Source organism: Manduca sexta, chromosome 26 (assembly GCF_014839805.1).
Source record: "Manduca sexta isolate Smith_Timp_Sample1 chromosome 26, JHU_Msex_v1.0, whole genome shotgun sequence".
Classification (NCBI taxonomy): Eukaryota; Metazoa; Arthropoda; class Insecta; order Lepidoptera; family Sphingidae; genus Manduca; species Manduca sexta.
The window spans coordinates 15,833,677-15,847,607 of record NC_051140.1 but is presented as its reverse complement, the minus strand read 5'-3'; the positions used below and the strand labels follow the sequence as shown (position 1 = coordinate 15,847,607).

The 13,931-nt window shown below is 33.2% G+C and overlaps 1 protein-coding gene across 1 annotated transcript in view; it reads right to left on the bottom strand.

Annotated features, from left to right (window-relative positions):
* Window positions 1-12,394, bottom strand: part of LOC115450836 — a 99,881-nt gene extending 87,487 nt beyond the window's left edge. The window contains exon 1 of the mRNA XM_037443512.1: window positions 12,191-12,394. The gene's annotated coding sequence lies outside the window, so the exon portion shown is untranslated. The remainder of the gene's footprint in view (window positions 1-12,190) is intronic.
* Window positions 12,395-13,931: the final 1,537 nt, after the last annotated feature.

The window sequence follows — 13,931 nt, the reverse complement described above, 5'->3', positions numbered from 1 at the left end:
AGAAAGTTCTTGATAGAAGACAGTTATTTTGCTATTCATAAAGTTTTGAAATCTTTAAAATATTGCTGATGATACTATTCTGTGAATATACCTATCTAAAATATACGTAATAATATACAAAAACCGAATAAAAAGGTCCAACGATTCAGCGTAAAACGCAATTATTAATTTCTCAAAGAGCATTCAGAATCAAAGAGCTCCTTAAAATATGATTTAGAATTGGAAAGAATCGTCGAGAGATGAGATGGCTTAAACAAAAGACCATTATTTAGTTACGCAGTACGCACTGATCTGAAATTTAAAACGAGAATAAAAATAAGAAGAAATCCTGATGCAAAATGATAAGGTCTTAAACATTCCTTTTAAGGTTGATAGCATTGACTACCGCCTTTAGGATTATGTCAATAAAGGTTTTCAATAAATGAATAAAGTCATTAATACAGTTACGTGCCTATATGCGGCGGCGTTAAGTAAAAAGCATAACTTTAATAATAAACGAAGGTAGACCATACATAAAACACTATGAATATAGGAAACATTAAAAAAGAGTAAAAGAATATACGAAAAAAATAATCTTTACTCAACAACTCTTGTTTACGAAACGCGACCGAGTTATGTTAGAAACAACATAGTCAAAGTTAAACATATCACAAGCTGCATTGTATGCCGGATAAACATTTTACTAATGTTAAAAGATTCGTCTTGTACATATTGTATTAAAACAAAATGAAATACACACATGTCCCAAGATCCGTAATACTTCGTCACCAGATGGAACGAAGCTAAAAATAGATGGTTGCGACGAAATATTGTAATTACTAATTACTGTTCATATTGTATGTGCCTCTTTTAAAATAAACTAAATTCTTAATGTTCCATAATAATAATAATACCTTCATAATGAAATTGGTGAGGAGTACCTATATAAATTATGCCGTATACCTATTAAATAGAAATAAAGTAGCTTTCTAACAGAGAAAGATTTTTGGTTCATAGTAGTTCGAATAATTATTACATAACTAATTCGCAAAATTTCAATCACCGTACCCATGTTTATCAGTGTAAAAAGTAACAAACCTATAATTGTACTGGATTCTATTAAAAAAATAATAATATAAACCGATTTACTGTAATAGTATAAAACTTGTAATTAGGTCAAAAAGTTTTCTCAATTGCATCGTTATTCTGCTACCCAATGTAGGAAAAGTGGGCAATTCAATTTGTTTCTATATGGCGAAATGTACAAACAATTGGCTTTGTTTGGAAATATATATTTTTTTTAATAAAAACAATGCAGAGATAGTTATTTTTCAGTTGACGAGGCAAGGAAAACTTGATGGCACCGACGGTTTGCTTACACAGCATCCCGCAGGGGATGTTCTGGTAGAGATCTGAAGTGATGCCTTATGGTACCTCGGAGCCGCCTCTAATGTGTCGATAATAGCTACCGCGGGGTTTTAGTCGTTACTCCGACGTACATTTATTAGTCTAAATTCAAATCACGGATGATTATACCACAAGCAAACGATTCGGAAACAGCTCTACTAAAACGTTAATTTGTTATAATTCGAACAAGCACGTGTGAAGTGGAGCATTTCCTGGGCCGTTTTGCACCGCCGGTTATTCTGATAAACGAAAACTTCAAAGAGTTTAGTGCACAATAATGATAAATTATGCGTTTTGGCCGGTTACCAGTCGCAGTGCAAATTATATATAGATCATTTCACACTTCGCCACATGTCTGTAATAGTTTAAGCCAACTGGGTATAGTTGTTATTTAATTACATGTAATATTCAAAGTGTAGATTTATTAGCTTAAAACATAATTCCCTAATTGTTTTATAAAGTTACGGCACGCCGCAAATTTAGGAATTTCTAAGAAAGATATAAGTTTGATTTTCTCGGCAAATTGTAATTTAAGTGAATAATTTAAACACTGTGTTAAATACTTTAGATAAATTTTGCATTTTTAAAACGATTCGACGTTAATGTTTTTTCTAAAAACTCCATTAACATTGAAAGCTTTGAAAATAATTTGTTTTAGTAGTTACAATATTTTGACAAAAAAAAATATTTTAGCAACTATTTGCACTGAAATGTTCATCAAATTACAATGTTTGACTTTGGATGTCTGTAAATAAGAGACGTTTTTCATGTTGTTATTAGAGCACTGAATGGTATCTTCATTTCATTGTATGACAAAAAGCCATGAAGAACGTATTTACTATGAAACTCAACATTACAGATGGATTTTTGTTATATTTAGCTACCTCCTACACTATAATTAGAAAAGATAGTAAAAAAACAAAAGATCAAGGTAATCCATTAAAAATATCATGAAAAATATACAACTAAGTATTAAATAAATAAGAGAGGTTGGTTACAATAGTTTTTACGGAAAACAAACAAATAAAGTAGCAGAGATCCGTAGTGATATATAAAATGAAATATAACCAGCAAGAATGTTTCATTTGAAGCAACTGGATGGATTATTTTGTTAGACGCCCCAAGACGATGTCGTGCTCATTCGTCTTACTTAGATGAAACGTTTCTAGACGTATGTTGCAGCTGTATTTGTAATTGGACTCTTTTTAAAAAGTTTGTTGGTACAATGAATAAAAGTATGTTTACATAATGATTAAACCTTTTTCTTGGGTTTTAATTTTGTACACTTTTATATTGGTGTCTGGTGTTGCGAAATCTAGCTTCATACAATTTAAAATAGCAAAACTGTTGATTTAATGTAAGAGAACTTATTTTGTCGGTTTTTATCAATATTATGATTAAAATTTCTGAATTCAAGAAGCTTAAGGTGCAAAATTAAAATCGTTATGTATTACAACATCGTGCAGACAGATAATTTTCAATTGTAAAATATTCGTAAAACAAAATTAAAACTTTTTCTCTTTCACAGGCACTTTTATACCGCATATTAGAAGCGAAAGAAAATAACATTTAAAAAGAACATTGTGTTGAAATCCCGATGTCATTATGCCTTAGTCGGAACGACCCACCTTAATACCCACAGTAAAACTGCGAAGCGATAATGATTTACGACTTAGCAGGGCGTTAATTACGCGCTTCATAAAATTGGGGACTTTTATGGCCCACCTAGGAATTTTACGGATAAGCTGATTTTCCAGTCGTTAGCGACACGTATGTACTAATGGGATTTATACTAATCCAGTCTAGTTATGATTCGTGACTACACTTTTAAGAGCATAGAGCTCAAAAACGACACGACATAAGAATATAGGCATTAGTAATAAATAATATAGAATATAAAAAAGAAACTTAAATAAATAATATAGATAACTTTGGTAGCGTAACAGTATAACGGTATGAATGCAGTGCTGAGTGTCCTCATCCCCGTGTCGGGCAAAGTGAAATGGAGTTTTTGTAATCAGTATCAGCCCGGAGTTCGGAGTTGGTGCCAGTGGCGAAGGGTGAAGCTTATCAAAAGGTAATCCGAGGCAAAAATAAATTCTTAGTTAACATATCGCGGCCAATTTAACACAAAACAAAAATTAAGACAAACGTAAATGAACCTAAAAGGGAAGTCGGTAGGAATCGGGATTTATAGACGATTCGCCACTGGTTTGTGACCGATATGGCGATAGACACACCCACACATCATGGGATGGAATACACACAGCGGAAAGTGAGTGCATCATTTGCGCCTTTGACTACCTTTCGACAATAAAATGTAAATCATATAATCAAATTTAATGTTCATCACACGTAATACTTTATATTACCCAAATTCTTTGTAGTACATATTAAAGCATAAGACAAATCTAAGATAAACTTAGCCAGATTCCAAGGTATTTAACTCGAAGAAACCATGGTATTATATAAATAAACGGGTCCGCACTAACGACTAGCAGTCGTCAGGTAAATATCTGCCTACGTACGTTTAAAATTCAAATCAACGACCGGTTGGTAAACAATGGCGATCGCCCACGACCGATTATTGTAGATTATTATTAATATTGGTACAGCATCTCGGATCGAGATATGATGTATTCTAAGTTTACTAAATGCAAGCAGAATGTTAACTGTAATTTAAACATATTATATATGGCTGACGTCTTGAAAAGTTGGCTGGTAGCAGGATGATTGTTGCCCATTAGAGGGTCGACGTCCAACAGTGGAAGGCAATAGGTCAATAGGTTTTGATCCCTGATGACTGATCTGCCTGAGTTAAACAGGTTTTCGAGATAATTCAGTTTTCACAATCAGATCAGCAATCCCATAGATTAACACGAACGAAAAAAAAACAGCATTATAAATTATGATAGTATATATGGAAGATTTATAAATATATATATTTTTTAATTTCACAACCTCAAATTTCTTGCATAGATGGCTAATAAAGCATATACCCAGATTATCGAATTTGCTTAATTTAAGAAAACTAATTTATATGGAAGATATAATTACATACATATTTTTGTTTAACAACCTCAAATTCCTTGCATAGATGGTTAATAAATCATATACTCAGATTATCGAATTTGCTTGAATTTAAGAAAACTAAATCCGTCAATACAATTTTTGAATCTTATTTCCATACCAAACACTCATTAAATCCCCACGTTTTCAATAGCTTGTTTTCAACTCCCACTACGGAAAAATCTAGTTTTGAAGACAACGAACCAACTCTAAATAAATGTCTATAAAATGTGATTGCCGTGCGGGGTTAACTCGCGCTCCCCGAAGCCGATTACGGCTTGTCGTTATCCCCCTCTTTTAAGCCTTCTTTACCTATTTCTATAATGAGATACGATTAGGAAAATGCAAAGTATGACTTTACCTTCCCATTGTGGTCTTATGCTTTGTATTTTAACGACGTGGCTTTGAGTCGGCTTTCGCTGTGCGATTTAAAAGTCGATTTACAATGTCTGTAAGGACAAAGAATTCATGCATAAGTAAATTTTAAGTATAGCGCAGGAATATTTTAGTACCCTTTTAAATATATCTTTGTGGTGTCTTGAGTGTTATTTATTTAAGCAAATAAAATTGTGAGACACAGACGGTCATTTTGATGACTATTAATAATTATTATGAATGAATACTCAGTAGTTATTCATTTATTTTAACAACTCTTCTATTTCAATAAGATAACGATTATAACGTGTTTATTACATAATACAAATACAAATATAGTACACTTAAAAATGTACTCATAAAGACAATCATTACGTTTTCAACAACACTACGGCATGTAATAAAATTTTGTTCAATCACACTCGAACTGAGTGTTGGGCACGCCCATCTGGATATATGACGTATTCATTACTGTTTATTCTTAGATAAAGCTTTGTACACATAGTTAACCTATATGTTGCAATAATAGGTACGGTCACATGTATAGGTACGATTCTACACAAAAATCCTAATCTTGTGTTCCCAGACCAAGCTAGGTATGTTGGTAGGTTGACGGTATTGCCGTTTGCATGCTTAAGTGTCTGAGAACACTATTAATTTAGCCGCAAAGAGTATTATGAACTCAACGTATAGCAGTAGAGTTCAAAGTGTTTGCCAGAAACATTCTTCTATTTCTCTTGCTTCTTTTCTTTTTTCTTTGTTTATCCAGTTTCCGTGGCTTACGTAAAAGAATGCGTATATTCCATTAGCAAACACATAGTTGTGTCGGCACACTAAAACCCCTGAAAACCCGATGACACTGGTGACGGCGTGTCACCCTTTCAAATTTGTAAAATAAGCGCTGTAATTGACGCGAGGGTCTTTTAATTGTGGCAAAACCAACAATGATGATGAACCGCGAGTTAACAACAGTTCACACTTACTCAAATCACACTGCGGTCCGTAACGTTCAGTTACGGTCAGTTGTCGCATGTGTGTAATCAGCTTTATTAATAAAGCTGCCTTTCGATGCATTTATGTCAATATTAAACCTGACAGGGTAAGGTTGACCGAACATTAAACACTGTATGGTGTGCAGGCGGTAAGTTGATATTATATTTATAATTTACTAAGATTTTTTTTTAAAGCGTAACTATTATTTGTACATTTTGCTGCAGGCGTTTGTTATCAGAAATAAATAAAGCAGAGTAATAGTCAAAAAATATTTGAAGATAAATAAACAATAACCATTACTATGGATTCACTTTCATAAGACAAAGTTAATCAATTCTTAATAGTTATACAAATTGCAACACAATATGTGCCTGCGCCGTGCTCGTAGTAAAATCCCGAATCTATATCAGTTGTATACATATGTGTAGGTACCTCTATCAAATCCTGTGTCTATATACTTATATCATACTTTCAGACTATACAGGGTCATTGCCACATACTTTTCTTCTTTAAAATAACACACAACAAAACGTTACTCGAACCTAAAATAAAAAAAGAGTAAATATTGAATAAAGTAATTTTAATTTTATGCGATGTAATGCCGCTACTGCTTCTCAAAGAGAACAGAAATTATTGTAGCACACGCCATATCCGCACTAAATTAAAAAATTATCAGAAAAGCAGAACTAGCATTTTGGTGAAAGTATTGGTTATTCGTAGATAATTTTTGGCGCTATTTTAGCAGAGGTAAAGATAACTATGCGGTTTAATTTATTAACGCAATGTCAAAATGACTATTTAGCTAATTAAAATAAATTTGTGTGTAATATGAACACAGCTTAATAGATTACGCCAGTTTTTTGGTAACATCTGTTGTGGATAAAAATAAGTTTGCTAAATACATCGTACGTTTGTTTATGACTATATTGGCAATTTATAGTAGATAATATTATTATGTTGACTAATGAGACGTTGTATCCCTCTTCTGGCCAGAATTATGTCGGTTTACTTTAATACAGTACGACATCTTAGTTGGGAATGGTACGGACTTTTGAATCAAAGTTCGCACGTTCATAACTCGAGGCACACACTTCTGACTTTTCGAAAGTACATATTAGTATTGTTTATCAATCATTGTTCATTTCAATGGAAAGGAAAACAGCATCAGGAAATATACATATATCTATATAATTACCAATAAAAAAATTAAAGTGTATGAACTCTGTTAACCACTGGGCAAGCGTGGTGGACTAAAGCCTTAATCTTAGTAGTAGAAACGGCCAACAGTTGGCAGTATATAATATAGGACTGGTATTATTATTATTATATTTTAATCCACAGCAGCTGAGTACTAAATGCTGCAATGCAAAAAACATGGCGTATTTTGCTTTCATTGTTCTATTATCAACGCATACGGAATAGTACTCTGTATAGGCATAATGTATGAAAATATTGGAACATCGTTTCTTTAATTTGGTACTTCTAAATAAAATGTTGGTATTAAGCCTAGTTCCAGTCACAAAATTAATATTTATTGTGTTTCACGAAATTCTTTATCAAAATTCGCAAACATTTTCGCAACAATTTATAAATGAAATAGTGTTCCCTAAAGTGGAGTTATAAGGCATTTCTTTGAAAACTTGTTCCAAAAGTACACGTAAAAATATCAACTTCCAAATTTCCTTTAACCACAATCTTATAACTATCCATATTAAGAACTCTATCCACGTGTATTATGAAACCTCTGCACACGCATTAAATTATAATATATGTTAGGTAATATTTATCGCCAGCACCTCCCAAGACGCTGATAAGCGCCTCCTAACTTGATTCATACGTCACGCATAGGCCTTGATTGCAGTCAGTATCTTCTGAGGTTGTCAGCTCAAATTGATTCTAGATAATAGAAGATTTTTAGAGATCCGTATCTTAAAAGTAACGAAGGGCTAAATGGTCTTTCAAGGGCTGTATCAATTGATCGGTTATCGGTATAGGTACTAGCTACTGTAATATTCATACCATGTAGGTATACTAGGTGTAGTTCGCGGCGTCGATCGCGTGAAAAGCTTTTCCCGCTATAAAAGTCTCTAAAATACTGTAGTGATACAGAGCGGTATGTGTACTACGCTAGCGCCATCTATTTGAACAATTTGAATAAAAATGACATAATTTTCCTAGAGAGCAAATTACCGGAATAAAAAGTATTCGAAATATTAATTTAGGATAAGTTCTACCTCTGTGCCAAATTTCATCAAAATCCGTGGATTTGTTTCTGCGTTTACTTCTAACTAACATCCAGACATTTTCACAACCTTTCGCATTACAATATTAGTAAGATTTTAATTAAGATTAATATGATAAGAAGTAACATATTTATCATGTTGGATGTCCTATATTACAAATTAAATAGAAAAAATAATAAGAAATTCTGAATCAGAAAATTGAGTATTTTTTGTTTTTGCACTATCACAAAAACGGTAGCACGTGTTTATCTGGTGATTAAATATAACCGTCGAAATAGTGTGATGAGACGGAACCTCACATTTTAGTATTCAACTCACACGTGGCTGATTTTTATCTCAACGCATCAGAGAAGAGAGATCAATCTAACTAGGCCTTAAACAAACATTTGCAAATCACTCAAACGCTGTGCCACTTGTTCACTATAATAGTGGCTCAGATATTTATAGGTCTTAATAGCATGATAAGATAATAGACAGCGTCTCTTGAGGCTGAAACTAAGGTAGTATTTTAGTTAAGTTCAATTGATATACACAACAATGTTTGTACGATATTGCCTGGCGATAGAAATAGACATTGTCGATTATTTCTACCGCCAGGCAACATCACGCAAACATTACTTTTTATCGCTTTAAATGACAAGACGAGCGAAACGATAGTCCGCCCATAAACAGTAGAAACACCATCCTACAACTTTAATTACAAAGCATTGTTCTATTGCACTCGCCATCCTGAGACATGAAATGTTAAGTCTTATTAAGTCCAGTAGTTACACTGGCTACAATATTCTTTTTCTTATTACTTTATCGGCCTTTGCTAAAGAAATACCTACCGCGTACTGTTACTATGAAACATTTAATTTAGAGAGAGAAATAGAACGGGAATTGACAAAATAATCAAACATTCTAACACATTTGTCCCATATTGATAAACACGTGCGATAGGTCAATTGTTTGAAAAATGATTTGATAACGTATCAATTGAACGTGCTAGTGTCTATATTAAAACATATTTTTATTTAATCCTACAACGATCAGGAATGATCTAGTATTCAATGATTGAATAGAATGAAGGGAGAGAATATGGCATTAAGTCTACCTATTTATAATATGTACAAAGTGTAAATAAATACTGAATTATTTTGGGTTTTTCTGCTCAGTATCAGCCCAGAGTCTGGAATGTGTGCCCGATATGGCGATAGGCTCGCCCTATCACATCATGGGACGGAGCACTCTTGACAAAAAATGGGTGCCCTGGTTGCGCCTATGCATACTCTTTCGGGGATAAATGCGTGACATGTGTGGGTGTGTATATTTAAGAATCAGATCACTTTCTCATCTTCCCTCATAAACTGGCTCATCCAAGGTCTATTGGTAAATGAATGCATAAACTACATCTTTGTATAATATTGTGAAGAAATCATATCCCGAACTGCAATAGGTCTTAAAATTTTGATATCATCCGGTCCCCACAAGAGATCACCCCATCAATACACTCAACCGACCGCACTCAACGTGCCCTAGTTAGGCTTAGAGCGTCTATTATATCCCCTGCCAAAAATCTTGATACTTTTACTGGGTCAATGGTATTTACCAAACGAGTAACTAAACAACTCTATAGAAACTTCGCGACGTCGAGTTTCTGAAAGGCTCAAGTCTGATATCCGCACTGTATTGACAAATGTTTGTACGGCTAACAAGGAAATTTGGTTCCAGAAGTGGTCTTGTTAGAAGCTGAATCCAAACTTTGACGCAATAAGAGACCTAATTAAATAATTGTTTATTTAAACAACAAGAACGTAAAAGCAAAGGATTGTAAGCATTAGATCCATGTTTAAATATCAAATACTGATACAAAAATCCTTACACCTACTTCTAACACAATAACAACGCACATTGAATATGAAGTTCATTTTGCAAATATGAGTAAAACAATTATTTGCAACACCGTTATCTAATATCTATTATCATTACTATTAAAGTTGAGTTAGATTGTAGTTTTATGGTAGCTATTTTGCGTACTAACTCATGTAGTTATTGCCTAACAACAGCCGATTGCAATAATTTTAATATCGGATAGTTTAAGTATTTTTATATAATGATTTTTTATGTTTACGCGAATGTTAGACATTGAAATTAAAATAAAATTAGTTTAATTTCAGTATTTTTATAGTAAAATAATTGCAATTTGTAGATAGATATTTATTTAAAATATGCAGTGAGTTTCCAATAAATATTTATAATTCTCTTAATTACTTTATTCAGTCTTTACATCGATGAAGTCATGAGGCCGTCGACAAGATGCCTTACTATAATAAGTAACACCTTTAAGATACAAAAAAAATGAATAGTTAAATAGTTGTATGAGCTAACCTAGATCATACAACTACGAACCTTTAATTCGTTACACTAACCCTCTTATTCATAAACGTTTTTTATCTAAGGACGAAGTAAAGCTGTGATAACAAGCCTGTTTCTCAGTGCCCAACGGCACTGAAAAATAGACATAGCGCCGTTGTGATTGGTTATTATTGTTGTATTTCAATTTTAGCCAATCACAACGGCCCTACGTCTACGCACTGCGAAGACTACCATGCCGTCAGCACTGAGAAACAGACTTGTTATCATAGCCTTACTCGGTCGTTAGATAAAAAACGTCTATGAATAAGGGGGTAAATCTATAATTAGTTGTGAATTGGGACTTGTGCTTGACATGGCGATATATCTCGCCTTCGAATCATAGATCTGCTGTTACAGTAAATGTAGCACTATCTATATAGAAATAGATCCGATTTTATGCATCTACTATTATAGGTGAGGTACTAGGCAGTCTGGTAGAACCTAGATAGTAGTAAATATGGATAGATGAACATTATATATCCACCGGTGACGAAGGCTGACCTTTTCCGAGAGGGAACCGAACACAACATATTACTAATTTGCGTAAATGTGGTCTGCAAATCGTTCTAATGATGATTATTCATTTTATATAAGTTACTAATGGGAACCAGAAATCGGATTTTAATAATATATGGTTCAAAATAAGTACTTCTCTAAAGTAGAAGAAGAAGAAATCAACAAAGAATGCGTTTCCGCTTAGAAATTAATCCATCTTTCTACTCTAATTCAAGTGAGGTTAAGTTATAGATGCCAATACTTGTATTAGTATTTGTTGGTGGATATTGGAAGCCCTATGGTGGACAATAAGAAGATCTGTAGGAGGTATACGATGGCTGTACAACGCGCAACAGTTTGTAGTGAATTACTATCCATTTGCAGTTTTCTTTTTGCGAAAATTATTAACAAAAAGCTCCAACGAGCAAAGGAGAGTTAATTTAATGGGTTGTAGTAATTCATTCAAATTATTAATTTATATTTTCAACGTTTACTTAGTTTATAGTGGTAGCAAACTAATTTGAATTATATCTTACCCATTTTGTCATAGCTATTTCGAAAATTATTATTTTATATTTTTTACCTTTAAGTTGTGCTGGTGGCAAATTTATATGAATCATAATCATAACCGATTTTGTTACAGCCATTTCGAATTAAAAATAAAAACAAAATTACAAAGCCAAAAATAGCTTAGATATAAATTGTAGGTTTAGAATTAATCAAAAACAGTCGCATTCTTGCATTTGAACACATTTAAGAATTGTAGTACCTACTACCATAAATAATTGGTATTTATATGTCATATAACAGTAGGTAGCTTATACATAATATATTTTTTCAGAATTGTGCTAATATACAAATGATCCGCATGTTGAAACAATAACGTCACAATTATTATCTATGAAAGCGTATCTAGAATACTTTTAGGCTTATATTTAGTAAGATAAAAACTAATCTAATTCTGTAATAGAGATAATTCAAACAAATATAATACAAAAGTAGGTAGACCTTCATTTTGGATTTTCTAGATTTCTCTCCTAGATTACAAATAATAGCACTGGCGATTAATAACTATTATTTTGTAGTATTTTTTATTCCACATTTGAATACAATGAAGGTAATTAATAAATAGCTTAAAATAACAAACACGTATAAACAAAGAAAATAATTGGAACAAAAAAATTAAGAATATTTTTTGCATGTATTTTGTACGTTAAAAAAACATTACTTACCTCTAGAAACGAACTAAACACAAAAACGTTGCTTTCCGGTTCACAGACTAACACCACTCTTTAAATATTTACGCACGACTAAACACAAACACAATGCACTTAAATTATTTATATTGTTATTGAAACTAGTTTTTAAATGTTTTAATTCATAAATTGCGAGTTATCGAAGATTGTGGCGGAGAATGCGCGAAACATACACCCCACACAACGTTCAGCGATAGACTGAGGCGCGGGCGGGCAAGTGCTACCAACGTTGGGAATGAGCTACCCGACTATCATACAAAGGTATATTGTTCCATGTATTATGTACAATCTATTGAGCAGAAATGAGTGGTTATATGTCTATTTAGACAGAAAATGAATACCTACTGTAAGGGTTATTTTTAATGGCGGCAGTATGTTAAAATTTAAAGAATTAGTACCTAAATGTTCGTATTAAAAGAAAAAAAAGTAATGGACAATGTCCTTACTAAAAGTCAATGACAAATTAATCCCAATTATTTAAATCGTCTCCAATCGCTATATTAAAACAATAAACAAGAAATTTGAAACTGCTTTCCCTATTTTCCCGATCATAAATTACCCCATAAATTGGCAATTCGTCGCAGCTGGCAACACCGCAGCGGGTAGGTGCGGTCGTGAGCCGAGCCGAGGCACGCCGCCCGCCTTGCACCTCCGGATACGCGATACCTGGTTTGCGTTCCGCCAATTTCCCGCCTTTGCCTGTTTTCCCATTTAATAAGATATTTTTTATTATGTTTTTGAATGAACAAGGAAATTATTTATCTTACCTATTATTTATAGTGAGATTAGATTTTTACGGATGAGTTTTGCTATATAAGTATTTAATAAAGAAGATCAATACAGAAAGGAATGTAACCAAAGCCTCGTATTCAGGTATTTCATCTCGCTTCACTCCGTCCCATCCAAGGGATATAGGACCTTAATGATGAATATAAAAAGGCTTAAAGGTGATTCACGTAGTTCAGAAACCAGTCTTGTTATAAACTTTTTCTTTTACAAGGAGTAGTTGAGAAACTTATTTGCTTGAAGATACGCGCTGCGAATTTTTATGAACATATTATAGTTATAATTTTATAACTGAATGGAAATAAGCTTAAATACTAAACTCGAGGATAAAAAAGTGATAATAATATGTATTTATATTATGTACAAATATAAATTTCTACATCAAAACTAATAAACAGAAACGAAACCAGATCAAAGTACAATTTATAATCATTGAATAATACAATATTTAATACATAATAATACGGTGGCTGGATAAGTAATCTATTTCGCACAATTGGCAATCCTCAAATTGTTGACATAGACGGGAATCGTGGATGACAAAGCTTTACATTATTGTCTCTATATTGAAGGTAGGTCAAAACTAAATGAAACCAAATAGTACTTGACTTTGTAAATAATGTAACAGGCTCAGTTAATAATTACATAATTAATAGAGATGATGTAAAGTCACACACACACATCACGCATTTTATCCCCGAAGGGGTATGCAGAGGCGCAACCATGGCACCCACTTTTCGCCAAGTGTGTTCCGTCCCATGATGTGATAGGGGGCGAGCCTATCGCCATATTGGGCACAAATTCCAGACTCCGGGCTGATACTGAGCAGAAAAACCCAAATATAACTTTGCCCGACCCGGGATTCGAACCCAGGACCTCAGAGCGCTGCCGTACCGCGCATGCAGTACAACTACGCCACCGAGGCAGTCAA